Genomic DNA, 14,935 nt, shown 5'->3' on the forward strand with positions numbered 1-14,935 from the left:
ATCTCTTGTTACAGATTTTGGTTTAAAATCTAGGTTGTCTGTGGCCCCTGGGTAGCTCAGTTGATTGTATGACTCTTGGTCTTGACCCAGGACATGATCTCAGGGCCATGAGATCAAGCCCTGTGTCGGGCTCTGTGCTGGGTGTAGAGCCTGCTTAAGATTCTTTCTTTCTTTCTCCCTCTGTCCCTCCCTCTCTCTCCCTCCCTCTATAGGTTGTGTTCTTTTTCTCTCTCAAATAGAGTAAATAGAATCTATTTTATCTGATATAAGTATTATGACTCTGGCTTTGTTTTGATGTCCATTTGCAGGATAAATGTTTCTTATCCCCTCACTTTCTATCTGAAAGTGCCCTGAAGTCTAAAATCATTCTCTTAAAGGCAGCATATCAATAGGTCTTGGGTTTTTGTTTTGTTTTGTTTGAGTTTTTTTTTTAATCGATTCTGACATCCTAAGTCTTCATGAGAGGGTTTAGTCCGTTTACATTCTGAGTAATTATGTGTGTGTGTGTATGTATGTGTGTAACAAAAGTGCCATTGTGTTACTTGTTTTGTCACAATTTCTGGAGATTTTCCCTGATCCTTTCTTGCCTCTGTCCCTTTGGTCTTTCCTTTTCATTCAAAGAGTTCCTTTTAATATTATTTCTTGCAGGGTTGGTTTAGTGGTCATGTACTCCTTTAGTTTTTGTTTGGGAAACTCTTAATCTCTACTTCTTTTCTGATTACTAGCCTTGCTGGATAGTGTATTCTTGGCTGCAGATTTTGTACCATTCAGCATGTTGAATATATCATGCCACTACCTTCTGACTTGCCAAGTTTCTGTGGAGGGATCTATAGCTAGCCTTATTGTTCTTCCCTTTTAAGTTAGAGACTGCTTTTAAGATTTTTTTCTTTCTCACTACATTTTGCAAATCTAATTACAATAAGTCTTGGTGTTGTCCTGCTTTTGTTGATTTTGATGGGAGTTCTCTGTTTCCCCTGGATTTGTGTCTGTTTCCTTCTCTAGATTAGGAAAGCTTTTAACTTTGATTTCTTCAAATAAATTTTCTGCCCCCTTCTCTCTCTTCTTCTTCTTCTGGGACTCCTATAAGACAAATGTTATTATGTTTGGTGAAGTCATTGAGTTCCCGAAGGCTATTTTTGTGTTCCATAATTCTTCTTTGTCTCTTTTGTTCACTCATGTAATCTTCTATTTCATTTATGCATTATCCTGTTTTAACCATACTTATGTACACTGCATCCAGTCTGTTTCAAATCTCACTTACTTTATTTTTCACTTCTGAATTTTTAAAATCTTTTACCTATGCCATAAGGGCCTCCCTTAAGACTTCCATTCTCTTCTCAAACCCAGTGAGTGTCCTTACAATTATGACTTTAACTCTCCATCAGGCATATTACTTATCTCTCTTTCAATTAGATCTCTGGCTGTAACTTTATCTTGTTTCATGCACCATGAATGCTACAGTATTAGCACTTTGACTCTCTGTCTTCTTTTCTGTGTTAGAAAAGCCTGTTATGTTTCCTGCTCCTAAGAGTAAGGGCTTCATTTCTGATATTATTTTAATCTTTTCTCTTTTTTTCCTAATCAATTTTGTAAACATTTTGCAATATTTTATTAATTGTGTAAGTATTTTAAAGTCTAAGCTATTAGTTTCATTGATCTTCTGAAATTTCTATAGGCTTTATTTCTACTAGGATATTTCTTATTTCCTTTATTCGACTAACTTTGGATATTATTTGTTCTTCTTTTTTCCAGTTCTTTTAGGTGTAATGTTAGATTGTGTATTTGAAAATTTTCTTATTTCCTGAGGCAAGCCCGAATCCCCATAAACTTCCCTCTTAGAACTCTGATAATGTCAAAGGGTTGGAACTGATGTTTCCATTTTCATTTGTGTTAAGGTATTGAGTTCCTCTTAGATTCTTTCATTGATACATTGGTTTCTTGATGCATGTTGTTTAGCTTCCATGTATTAGTATCTTTTTTTTTTCTTAAAATTGATTTCTAGTTTCATACTATTATAGTTTGAAATTATACAGATATGATTTCAAACTTCTGAAATTTACTGAGACTTCTTTTGTGGCCTGGATTGTGTCTATATCACAGGGAAATGTTTCCTGCGGTTTGCTGTTTTGGGATGGAACATTTGGTATATAGGTGTTAAAGTACATCTGTCCTAATGTGTGGTTCAAAGTTACTTTTTTCCTTATTGATTTTCTTTCTGGATGGTCTATGCATTGATGTGAGGTGTTAAAGTCCTTTACTATTGTTGTATTATTGCAATGTTTCCCTTTATGACTGTTAATATGTGATTTATATATTTAGAAGCTATACTAGTGGGTTCACAGGTATTTACCATTGTATGTTCTGGTTGCATTGATAACTTTATCAGTATGGAATGCCCTTCTTTATGTCCTATTAGAGTCTATTTAAAATCTAGTCTGATATAAGTAATGCTAGCCAATCTTTTGTTTTGTTTTCCTTCCATTTGCATGGAATACTTCTTCCATTACTTTACTTTTAGTCTGTATGTCTTTAGGTCTGTAGCAAATCTCCTGTAGACAGCACATAGATGAGCCTTGTTCTTTCATCCATTCATTAATCTTATGTCTTTTCATTGGAGCACATAGTCCACTTACATTTAAAATAATTATTGATAGGTATTACTTATTCCCATTTTGTTGATCTACTGTTTTCATAGTTCTCTTTTCCTTTCTTCTTCTACTGATCTACTTCCCTTGAGATAGTCTCTTTGGCATCATGTTTAGATTTATTTTTTTGTGTATCTATTTTAGATTTTTGGTTTGTGGTATCCATGACGTTCATATGTAACATCCTATGTATATAGTAGTGTTTATTAAGTGGATGGTAGGTTAAGTAAGAACACATTTTAAAAGCACATTTTTATTTGCAAATCAATGTTTTATGATGTGATGTTATTTTTTACATCTTTTAAATTGTGTATCCCTTGACTAATTTTTATAGATGTAATTGATTTTACTACTGTCGTCTTTTAAACTTCATAGTAGCTTTAAAAATGATTGATTTACTACCTTTACTGTGTTTATGCTTTTACAAGTGAATTTTTTTTCCTTTTATAATTTTTCTTCTAATTATGGTTTTTTCTTTTCCGCTTAAAAGATCCCCTTTAATATTTTTTGCAACATCAATTTAGTGGTAATTGACTCCTTTAACTTTTGTTTGTCTGGGACACTCTTTATTTCTCCTTTAATCTTGAATGATAACCTTGATCCATAGGGTACTCTGGGTTGTAGGGATTTTCTCCCCCTTAGCTATTTGCAAGCCAGAAAGGAGAGGCATGATATATTCAATGTTTCTCCTGAAAATCCTGCTGATAGTCTTATGGATTTTCCTTCTATGTAATTCTTTCCTTTTCTCTTGCTACTTGTAACATTCTCTCTTTAATTTTTGCTATTATAATTACAGAATTATTTAACTTCGTATTGTTTGGATCTGCTTCCTGGATGTCTGTTCATTTGCCCAGATTAGGGAGATTTTTCAGCCATTTTTTATAAGCTTTATGCTCCTTTCTCTCTCTCTTCTTCTGGGAACCCCTATATAGCGCCAACAAACGTTAGGATGCTTGATGTTGGGTACAGAGGTCTTTTAACCTATCCTTTTTTTTTCTTCTTGCTGTTCACTCTGGTTTCTCTCCACTATTCTTTCAGATTGCTGATCCGTTCTTCTGCATCCTCTAGTCGACTGTTCATCCAGTCTTCTCTCAAGTCTCGTGAGTATGTACATGACCATTTTTGAGCTTTTTAACAGATAGATTAGGAAAGAACCAAAAGAAACAGAAATAACCAGAGTTTTGTCTTGTTCTTGTTCCTGTGTATTAAGTCTCCTAGTCTTGGAAGTATTGACGTTAGGTGGAAGTATAATGTAGTGCCCAGCAGTGCAATTCCCCCATGGTTATCAGAATCAGGTGTTCTAGGGGCATCCCCCCCTGTGAGGTGTATGCACCCTCCTATTATGCCTGGGCTGTGACTGTTTGCAGGTGCACTGGTCAGCAGGGCTTGCCCCCCAGTTAAGTGCCTGAGAGGCCCGGCTACAGGGGCTTTGGGAGCACTTGTGGCTGAGGATAGACCTCAGCCTGGCTGTTTGCAGTGACTCAGTGCAAAGACTTTAGGTGTGTTGATCGGAATATCCTCCCCACACACACACTTTCTCAAAGCAGAAGTTGCTTGAGAAAGGCAGCAATAACTGGGGGGTTTCAGGACTCAACTATGTCTGCCTGGCAGGTGTGTTAGGTGGGGCAGGTTCATGGGGGAGTACTAGGGCAGGGCATGCCTGTTAGCAAAATAAATGAAGAGTGTCACAATTAGTTCCTACAAGTGTCCAACCACCTAGGCTGGAGGGCAAGAGCAATGGGAGAGAGAAAATATCCCTCTCCCTCCAGCACATAATAAATCCCCATGATCTTTCAAATCTTTTCTTTGGTGCTGGGTCACAGACTAAGTGATATAGCATGCTGGTTCTTTACGAGCCAAGAATCATTTTACTATAACATTCTGGCTCTCTTGGACTCAAACCTTTCTAATTTTCAAAAGTCCTAGAGATGAGACATACTAATTAAAAAAAACATTTTAGGGGTCATCTTCCTACTGCAGGGTCCCATGGCTGGGGGTACTCAATGTGGGATTTGACCAGCTTGCTTTTCAGGGACGACGTCCCTGCCTGTGATATCCTTTCCATATTTGGACTGGCCACACTATACCCATTCTGGTTCCTAATCATGTGTCCCCCCTTCCTATCCTTTTGATGTGGTCTTCTCTTTATGTCCCTAGTCCTTAGACTTAAGGGTTATTTGGGAGTGAGTTTATTACATGTAGTTGTATCCTTCTTGGGTCCTAGGAGGACATGAGCTCAGCATCCTCCTACTCAGTCATCTTCCCCATTCTCTTCATTATCCTTTGGAATCATAATATATGGTTATCAGTTTGCAAATAAGTCACAATGGATATTCAAACTGTGTAATGGGGAGTACATTACTGACAGGGATTCCTTCACGATATAACAATGTGTGTGTGTATTTTTCCTGGCCATGCTTTAACAAATAACAGTGTGACTGTGTAAGATAGCAAAGTACATAACATGGACCATGCAGTTCTGTAGCGCACAGTATCTTCAGCGTGGGCACCACTAGACCATAGTGTCACATTTTGGTACTACTGAAATGTATTTACAAAAGGAGAATACCTTAAGAATGTTTCCAGTTTTAAAGATTCTGTTTAGCTCACCAATCAATTGGTAAGTTCATTCATGAATACCACTCTTCTTCATACAGCTATTTTCAAATTCTACCCTAACTCCTCATATTGCTAAGCTAAAAAAAAAAAAAAAAGTTTTAGCCACATGCTCCTCAAGCCTAGTTAGAGTACTGGAAGGACATATTTTATTTCCTAGGGAGGAAAAAGCAAAGGCAGGGGGAACCTTGGATAGCCATCTGGCGATAGTGTTAACTGTCCAGTGTTTCATTAAGAATTAAGCTAGTTGGAGAGAGTGGGGAAAGATGGCTGAGTAGGAGGATCCTGACCTCACCCCCTCCCATGGAAACACCAAAGCAACAACTACATGTATTGCAACTCATTCTGAAATTGACCTCTTCCACAGCTACAGATATAAGGGAAAGGCCACAGAGAGAAGCACAGGATGGGATGAGATACAGTTGGGAACCACACTCCTAGAGCAGGAATGTACACACAGGAGAGAGATCACAGGTGTGGAGGAATAAGAGGGATCAAGCCTCACACCTGGGAACCCACACAAAGAAGATGAGCCTCTCCCCCTGCCCCCCCCCCACCTGATGTATGGATTTCAAAATCAGCTGGGCTTACCTCCAGGAACATCAGAGGGGTATAGAACACTGACTAGCTGCTCATAAGGAGCCAGTGCTTTATCATTCGGTCCAAGACTCAGCTCCAATGCAGCAGTTTGTAACGCACCTGAGTTACACAAGACAGAGATTTATTGACTAATTTTAGAATGTGTGCCGGAGAGACATGTATCAGCAGTTTATCCTGAGGATGGAAGAGCTGGAAGGTACTATTTGTATTGCCCTTTTTCAGCGTAGCTACCTGGAAACTTACTAGGGCCTGTTCTGACATTCTCCATTTACCTTGCTAGCACTCTTTGCCCCATTCAGGCAGGGGCCCCTGCAAAACAACTGCCAACTTACCACACATCCCATATGTCTCAGTTAGGACTATTGTCCTCTCGGGGTGACCATCCCAATGCTTCACTCAGTGGCCAGCACCAGAGCCTCTAGAGAATCATTCCTGCTCTAGGGATGGGGAAGCTAGTCCTATCTACCAACATGGCCCCAGTAGTGAAATTCATGCCTCTCAGGCAGCTGTACCAGGTGCAAGTCTTGCCTGCCAGTGCACACAGGGTGGTCTGGTGAGTCACTGCTGACAGCCAGGATGAGCCTGCCTACCAGCATTCACACAGCCACTGGGGACATCTAGAGCATTTGGTTCTGGTGACCCGAGGGGATTGCTAACCAGGCACCACAAGACACCTACCTAAGGCCACACAGACAGAGATCCAATGAGGAGTAGAAGAATATGTTGCAAATGAAAGAACAAAACTTCAGAAAAAGAGCTTACAGAAATAGATATAAGCAATCTACCTGATAAAGAGTTCAAAGTAATGGCCATAAAGCTACTAAAACGTGAGAGAAGACTGAATGAGAACTTCAACAAAGAGAAAATAGAAAAAGTATCAGATCTGAAAGACACCATAACTGAAATATACAATATACTACAAGGAATCAACAGCAGATTAAGAGGACACAGAAGAATACAGCTGGAAGACAGGGTCCTAGAAAGCAACTACCCTGAACAAAAAGCCAAATTAAAAAAAAAAAAGAAATGGGTTAAGGGACAAATTCAAGCATATTAAAATTCACATATTAAGGGTCCTAGAAGGGAAAGGGGCAGAAGACACATGTGAAGGAAGGATATCTGAATACTTCCCCACCTGGGGAAAAATCAGACATCCAGGAAGCACAAAGAGCCCAAAACAAGATGAACCTAAGTGGCACACAACAACACATAGTAATTACAATGTTGAAAATGTAAAGACATAATCTTAAAAGCAGCAAGAGAAAAGGAAACTTTATAGGCCACTGGGAATAGCATGACATTTTCAAAGTGCTGAAAGAAAAACGAAAAACTTAATACCAAGAACACTCTAACTTCAATTCATTCAGAATTGAAGGAGAAACAGTTTCCCAGACAAAAGTGTATGAGATGTTAAAGAGTGGAGAAGAAAATGCCATAGCTAGAAGTAAATTTCACTGGGTAAAGCAAACATGGAGTAATTGTATATCAGTCACTTATATCTACAAAAGTAGTCAAATGAAACAATACACAAAGAGGTAAAGTATGACATGTACAGAAAACATGGATGAGGAAGTGAAAGTACAGTGTTTTAGAATGTATTTGAACTTCAGCAACCATCAAGTTAATATAGACAGACTGCTAAATACATAGGATATTATATGAAACTCATGGCAACCACAAACCCAACACCTACAGTAGATACACAGCAATCATGTAAATCATATCACAAGGGAAAACAACACGATAAGAAAAAAGGGAGCAGACCCATAAAAATAACAGAAAAATCCCCATGTAAAAATGGCAATAAATACATAAATATCAACAATTATTTTAAATGTACATGGATTACATGCTCTAAAAGATATAGAATGACTGAATATATTCAAAAAACAAAACCAATGATGCTGCCTATAAGGGACTTAATTCAGACCTAAAAACACATACAGACTGAAAGTGAAGGTATGGGACAACATATTTCATGCCAGTGTTGTGGGGCGGGGGGAGGTTGGGGTAGCAATATTCATACCAGACAAAATCTGCTTCAAAATAAAGACTGTCAAAAGAGACAAAGAGGGCATGACATAATGATAAAAGGTTCAATGCAACAATAGGATATAACAGTGGTAAATATCTATGCATCCAACATTGGAGCACCTAAATACATAAAGCAAATATTAACAAATTTAGAGGGAAGAATTTTTTAGTATGTATACACTAAGAGCAAAGTAGCAGAAAGAGAATTTACAAAACCAACCACATTTAAAATTGCATCAAAAAGAAGTCAATACCTGGGAATAAATTTAATCAAAGAGGTAAAAAAAAAAACTGGTACTCTGAAAACAGTAAGACTTTGATGAAAGAAATTGAAGACAACACAAATAAATGGAAAATAAACCATGCGCCTGGATTTTAAGAATGATGTTACAATGTCCATACTATCAAAAGCAATTGACAGATTCAATGCTGTCCCTACCAAAATACTAATAGCATTTTTCACAGAACTGTAACAAATAATTCTACAACTTGTATTGAACCACAACAGATGCCAAATAGCCAAAGCAATCTTGAGAAAGAACAATAGCCCTGGAGATTCTCACAATCCCAGATTTCAAACTCTATTACAAAGCTACATTAATAAAAACAGTATGGTATTGGCACAAAAATAAACACAAAGATTAATGAAACAGAAAAGAGAGCCCAGAAATAAACCCATGTTTATATGGTAAATTAATCTATGACAAAGGAGGCAAGAATATACAATGAGAAATAGTCACTTCAATAAATGGTGCTGGGAAAATGGAATAGCTACATTCCAAAGAATGAAATTGGGTCACTTTCCTGCACCCTACACAAAAATTAATTCAAATTATACTCAAGACCTAAATGTAAGACCCTAAACTGTGAAACTCCTAAAGGAAAGTGTAGGCAGCTAAGTCTTGAACATTGGCTTTTGCATATCTTTTTGGATATAACTCCCCAACCAACAGAAACCTAAGCAAAAATAAGCAATCAGGACACACACTAAAAATCTTTTGCACAGTGAAAGAAACCATAACCCAAACAAAAAGACAACCTACTGAATGGGATGTGATATTTGCAAATGATACATTCAATAAGGGGTTAATATCCAGAATATATAAGGAATTTACACATCTCAATGCCAGAACAAAACAAAAACACATAGAATCTGATTATAAAATGCATACAAAGGACCTGGATGGACTTTTTTCTAAAGACAACATACAGATGGTCAACAAACACCTGCAAAGATATGTAAAATTTCACACCAGCCATATTTGCTAAGGGAAGATCAGGCATAGCAAGTGTTGGTGGGCAAGAGAGGAGAGAGAAATAACTCAGTATTTATTGAGTAAATATTTATGAGAAATACTGAGTATTATTGAGTAATACTAAGTATTACTCAGGTACCTGAGTAATAAATTTCTCATGTACTGATGGTAGGAATGTAAATTGGTGTAGCCACTGTGAAAAACATACCTTGTGACCAAGGAATTCTACTGGAAGTTACCTGCTCAAAGTAAACAAAAACTCCAATATGTGTACCCTGTGCTCTTTGTAGCATTATTTACAACAGCCAAGATATTGAAGCAACCTAAGTGTGTACTGACAGGTGAATGGATAAAGAAAATGTGGTATATAAGCACAATGGAATAATATTGAGCCATAAAAAAGAATGGTTATCTTCCCACTTACAACATAGTTGGACCAAGAAGGCATTTTACTAAGAGAAAGAAATCAGAAAGAGAAACACAGCTATTTTATGAACAATAAAAATGAATGAGATCATAAATACACAGAACAAACTTGCCAAAGGAGAGGTTCGTGGGGAAACAGATGAAGTAGGGGAAGGGAATTAAGAGGTACAAACTTCCAGTTATAAAATAAATAAGTCACGGGGATGAAAAGTACAAAACAGGGAATATACTCAAAAATATTTTAATAACTTTGTATAGTGACAGTAACTACACTTACTGTGGTACACATTTTATAATGTATATAATTGTAGACTTACTATGTTGTACATGGAAGCCAATATATATCAACTACACTTCAATCAAAATAAAATTTAGGGGCACCTGGGTGGCTCAGTCGGTTGAGTCTGACTTCAGCTCAAGTCATGATCTCATCCGTGAGTTTGAGCCCCTTGTCAGGCTCTGTGCTGACAGCTCAGAGCCTGGAGCATGCTTCAAATTCTGTGTCCCCCTCTCTCTCTCTGCCTCTCAAAAAAATTTAAAAATCAAATTAAAAAATAATTAATTTGGATGGAACTACAGTGAACCAGTCAGTGACAACAGCAGAAAAAATAGTGCTATAATTTTGGGGGTCATTAATCTGGCAGTAACTGATCATCTAGCTTCTGCAAATCAAGTGATTATGTGAAAACTCCTACAAGTGGGGGCTTTGTGTTACTCTTCGAAGTAACTGGGTCATTCTGTTTCCAAGTCTGATCACATTATAATTTCTGTGGCAGGGATCAATGATGTACCAAATAAAACTGGTAGTTAGAAATGGAATTAGACATGGTCTATAGTACAAAGTACTAGAAGCAAACATTCTATAGCTCCCATTTCAAGCCAGACGTCTTGAAAATGTTACCATATTTGGGTTTAAAAAATAGATTAGAAAGATTCATACTACGATCGTGTTATTTCCAATATATCAAACATGAAAAACCAAACTTTGAGGTGATGAAATCACATATATACTTGTCCGCTTCTAATAGCCACTCATAAAATGGAGGAAATAGGAAAATATATTTTAAAATTCTTTTTGTGTATTATTTAAATTGCAGGCCTGACTTTCTAAACTGACCAGCTGCTAATCTGATGTGGAAGTCTTCTTTGTGCAATGAGTCCGTTGTTTCCAAGGCTTTTAGAAATGCTTGGTTTGCCACTAAACTAGCTTCAATACGACATTCCCCGGAGCTATGTTCATCGGCGGAATATTCCAAGTCTTCCCAGACCATACAACCCAGCATTCATGCATATGTACATACAAGCATTTGCATACTACTCACTGTTTATGGATTTTAGAAGACATACCAAGTTGGAGACACAGGACAGTTGGCACTATTAATTAGATCTTCATTAGGAATACCATTGTCCTTATTAAACAAGGATGTTCTCGATGGTGATTAAACTTTCTGTCCAGCTGTTTCACAGAGATGATAGTGATGCTGCTACTATCTAAATCTTACTTACCGTGTGCCGAAGCTGTTGTAAGCATTTTCACATGCCGTATATCAACTTCTCTCACTAGTTCTATGGGGTTGCTACTACTTTACAGCAGACAAAACTGCAGTATAGCGATGTTGAATACAACGTAAGTGTACATAGCTATAAGTAAAGACCTTTGTTTCATGAAGTGTATTCAATAAATATGTGTAAAATAGAGGGATAATGACCACAGAAAGAAAGTCTGAGGCATGTACAACTGAACTGCACATTTATCACCCCCACTACTCAAAGAATATCATTCAAACTATTTTGGATCGGCCTAAAATTTTTCAGAGCAATTCAAGGTTCTGTTCAATTCCATTAAAAAGTGAATTTTGTTTTGTTGTGCTTTAGTTTCATCTCAATACTGGAAATACTCCGACATATTTTATATTGCCCTCAACCCTCTAATTGCATGTTTTGCTTCAGCTAGATAGTTTAAAAAAAAATACTGAGGAGAAAATGAAGAAGCCTAGCCTCACAAACTTATTTTAAAAAGAGCACTGGGGTAGGGGCTGAATAAAGCTGTAAATGAAAAATAAGAAGTCAAAGATCCCTCTAACCACATCAGATAAAATGCTTAAACATGTTTCAGAATGGGATACTTTCAATCCAAATGTAATGAAAATAGAAAACTTCTATGGAAAACCAAATATGTTAACCAGTTGAATAAATTAGGCTCAACAAAACATGAGAAAGTACATTGGAAGAAATAATCTTGTTTAGAGGAGGAAATATATTGGATAATATTATTTTGGAAAAAAAAAACCTAAAAACATGCCTTAATGTTGATTAAGTACCTAGGTCCATTTCCTAGGATTTTGAGGAAAATAAAGTCATTATGTTTACTCCCACTTTTAACATTATATCAAAATTTGTATCAAAATTTAAAAGTCAACTTTGATTAAAACATAATATTATTAGTTAATATATTAACTTATTAACTTATTAACTTAATATTAGTAAGTGAAAAGAAGACAATGTCTACACTGCTTTGGCATGGATATGATGCTTAGAAAGTAGCTGGAGGGTCAGGATTTAGCAACTGTATGCTAAATCCATAAAACCAGGTCTGAGTTTTTTAATTGAATATCTGTGAGGAAAGTATACTACCTTACTAAAGAGACAAATACACAGGGAAAAGTATTGGAAGATAAATTTCATAGTTAAAAGTAAGTGGGACTGTTCCAAAAAGGAAAAAAGTGATAGAGAAAAGATTAAATCAGAGGAACCCTACTGATAAGAATGAAGAATATGTGGGATTCTTTAATGAGTTGGTCAACACAGTAACAAATGCCTTCCCTGATAACCCAACCGTCAACAAGCCTAAGGTCCTTACTGTAATTAAATGATTGTGCAGTAAACTGTTACATCTGACTACAACCATATACTTTAGGCTCCAAAATGCCAGACCCCATATAATTGCTTCCTCGCCGAGAGGAAAGGTAAAGGTAAAATCTTTATGAATGTATTCAGGAAACAGAAGCAAATGTGTACTAATTCTGAACCCTCACAACACAAAAGGTACAAAACAACCTTGTATTAAAAGTTCAAATGGGCCTTCGAGGTCCAAGATGGCAGCCACACAACCTACAACTACATATGGAGGAATGCCTCTTGAGGAAGAACTAAGGGGTGATTGAATGCTTCTGCACAACAGAAAGTAGAGGGAAGATACATAGAAAGGCAGGGTGACAGAGAAACAGTAACCCATCACTGTTGCTGCAAAATGCTGAACAGAGGGAGATCAGTGAGGGGCCCATGTGTAGATTTCTTGCCCTTAAAAAAAAAAAGTGATTTGAAGGACAGTTACACTTTAAGTGAAGGGAATCCATTTACTAACCCTAGAACTTCCCCACTTGTGGGAGAATTACTGGATCTTTCTCCCAGCATCACAGGCACTGGCAAGTGCCGTAGTTTATGTTCCCCCTCCAACATGATAGCACAGACAGAACAGTCTAGGTGCTGTAGCCAGCCTTCTAGGGCAGCCACAGTGATCCCTGGGCTCCCAGCCCATACTAGCTCCAGCTGGCCCACCAAGGGAACTATAGTGTGACCTTCATGAGGAGAACCCTAACCTGTTTCCAGTCTAACTCCAGCCACCTTAACAGGTGGCCTGCACACACCTGAGAAGCATGTGGCCAGTGCCCACTCAAATGCCAACCGTCTCACCACAGCACCCACTGTATGGAGTACCTCAGCCTATGCCTGCCCTACCTCCAGTTATCTTGCTAGCATGGTCCAGGCATGGAGTACCCTTGTCCATACCCACTCCAGTCACCCTGCCAAGGTGAATGCAACACCCCATCAGGCATCTGTTCCAGTTGGCCCTCTAGGCTGGCCCCCATATGGAGTGTGCCAGGACTTCCAGCACATGCCAGCTCCAGCTGTAGCTATTCCTGTGTAAAGAACACTGCAGGCATTGCCCGCTTCAGCTTTAGACTTTCTGCTATTGTGGCTCTGGTGCAAAGCATCCTGGAGATGCCTGGTTTGGGGCTCTTACAGCTCCAGCTATCCTTTTGGGGTGGCCATAGTGCAGAGCAACCCAGGAACCAGATCCTACACCTGCTCTAACCAGCCAGCCAAAACCACAAGGTACGTACAATTTCTACACAGTACGTTCCTACACAAGGCACCTCGTTTAAGACAGGAAAAGTAGCTGTTCCACCTAATTCATAGAAACAAATATAGAAAAGAACACAGAGTGAGAAAGCATAAAACTGTGTTCCAAATGAAAGAACAAAACCTTAGAAAGAACCACCTGAAATGGAGATAAGCCATCTACTTCGTAAAAAGTACAAAGTAATGATCACAAAGGTGCTCCAGGGACTTGAGAGAAAGGTGGATGTACTCAGGGACAATGTCAACAAAGAGACAGAAAATATGAAAAAAAATATCAAATTTGAATAAAATGAAAATTAGAATAGAAAGAATCAACAGCAGATTGGACCATGCAGAAGCACTGATCAGTGATTTATAAGACAGGGTGGTGGAAAGCACCCAAGCTGAACAGCAGAAAGAAAGAAGAATTTAAAAATTAGGATGGCTTAAGGAAATTCTGTGATGAAGTCAAGAACAATAACTTTCACATTATGGCCCTCCCAGAAGAAGAAGAGACAAAGGAGGTAAAACACTTATTTGAAAAAATGATAGCTTAAAGTATCCCCAACATGGGAAAATAAGCAAATATCCAGGCCTATGAAATACAGAAAGCCTTTTCCAAGATTAACACCAAAGAGGTACACAACAAGTCATATAATAATTAAAATGGCAAAAATAAAAGACAATCTAAAAGTGGAAAGACAAAAAACCAAAAGTTACATACCAGAGAAACCCAATAAGGCTATCACTGATTGTTCAGTAGAAACGTTGCTGACCCGAAGGGTGGGACATGATATATTCAAAGGGCTGAAAGAAAAAACAAAAACAAAAATATAACCAAAAATATTGTGCACAGCAAGATTATCATTTAGAATTGAAGAAGGAATAAAGAATTTTAAAGAAAAACGTGGTTTGAAGGAGTTCATCACCATTAAACCAGCCTTACCAGAAACATTAAAGGGACTTCTCTATATGGAAAAGAAAAGGTCATCAGTAGAAGAAAATTATGAAAAGAAAAAAATTTCATTGGTAAAAGCAAATATACAATAAAAGTAGTAGATTAATCACTTACAAAGGTAGTATAACATTAAAATACACTAATAGTAAAATCAAGTCTATCTAAAAAAATAAAGGGTACACAAAATGACATAAAATGTGACAGTTATATTTAAAAATACGGAGGGGGATAATAAAAACATAGCTCTTTTAGAAGGTGTTCATACTGCTATATACCTA

The 14,935-nt window shown here is 37.5% G+C and overlaps 1 long non-coding RNA gene across 1 annotated transcript; it reads right to left on the bottom strand.

Moving 5' to 3' along the window:
• Nucleotides 1-5,848: 5,848 nt before the first annotated feature.
• On the bottom strand, nt 5,849-14,733 carry LOC122486528. Its single transcript, XR_006298181.1, has 2 exons — nt 14,424-14,733; nt 5,849-5,960 (listed from the first exon to the last, which is right to left on the bottom strand). It is a non-coding gene; the product is annotated as an uncharacterized LOC122486528 (long non-coding RNA).
• Between the last annotated feature and the right edge of the window lie 202 nt (nt 14,734-14,935).

Source organism: Prionailurus bengalensis, chromosome A1 (genome assembly GCF_016509475.1).
Source record: "Prionailurus bengalensis isolate Pbe53 chromosome A1, Fcat_Pben_1.1_paternal_pri, whole genome shotgun sequence".
Taxonomy (NCBI): Eukaryota; Metazoa; Chordata; class Mammalia; order Carnivora; family Felidae; genus Prionailurus; species Prionailurus bengalensis.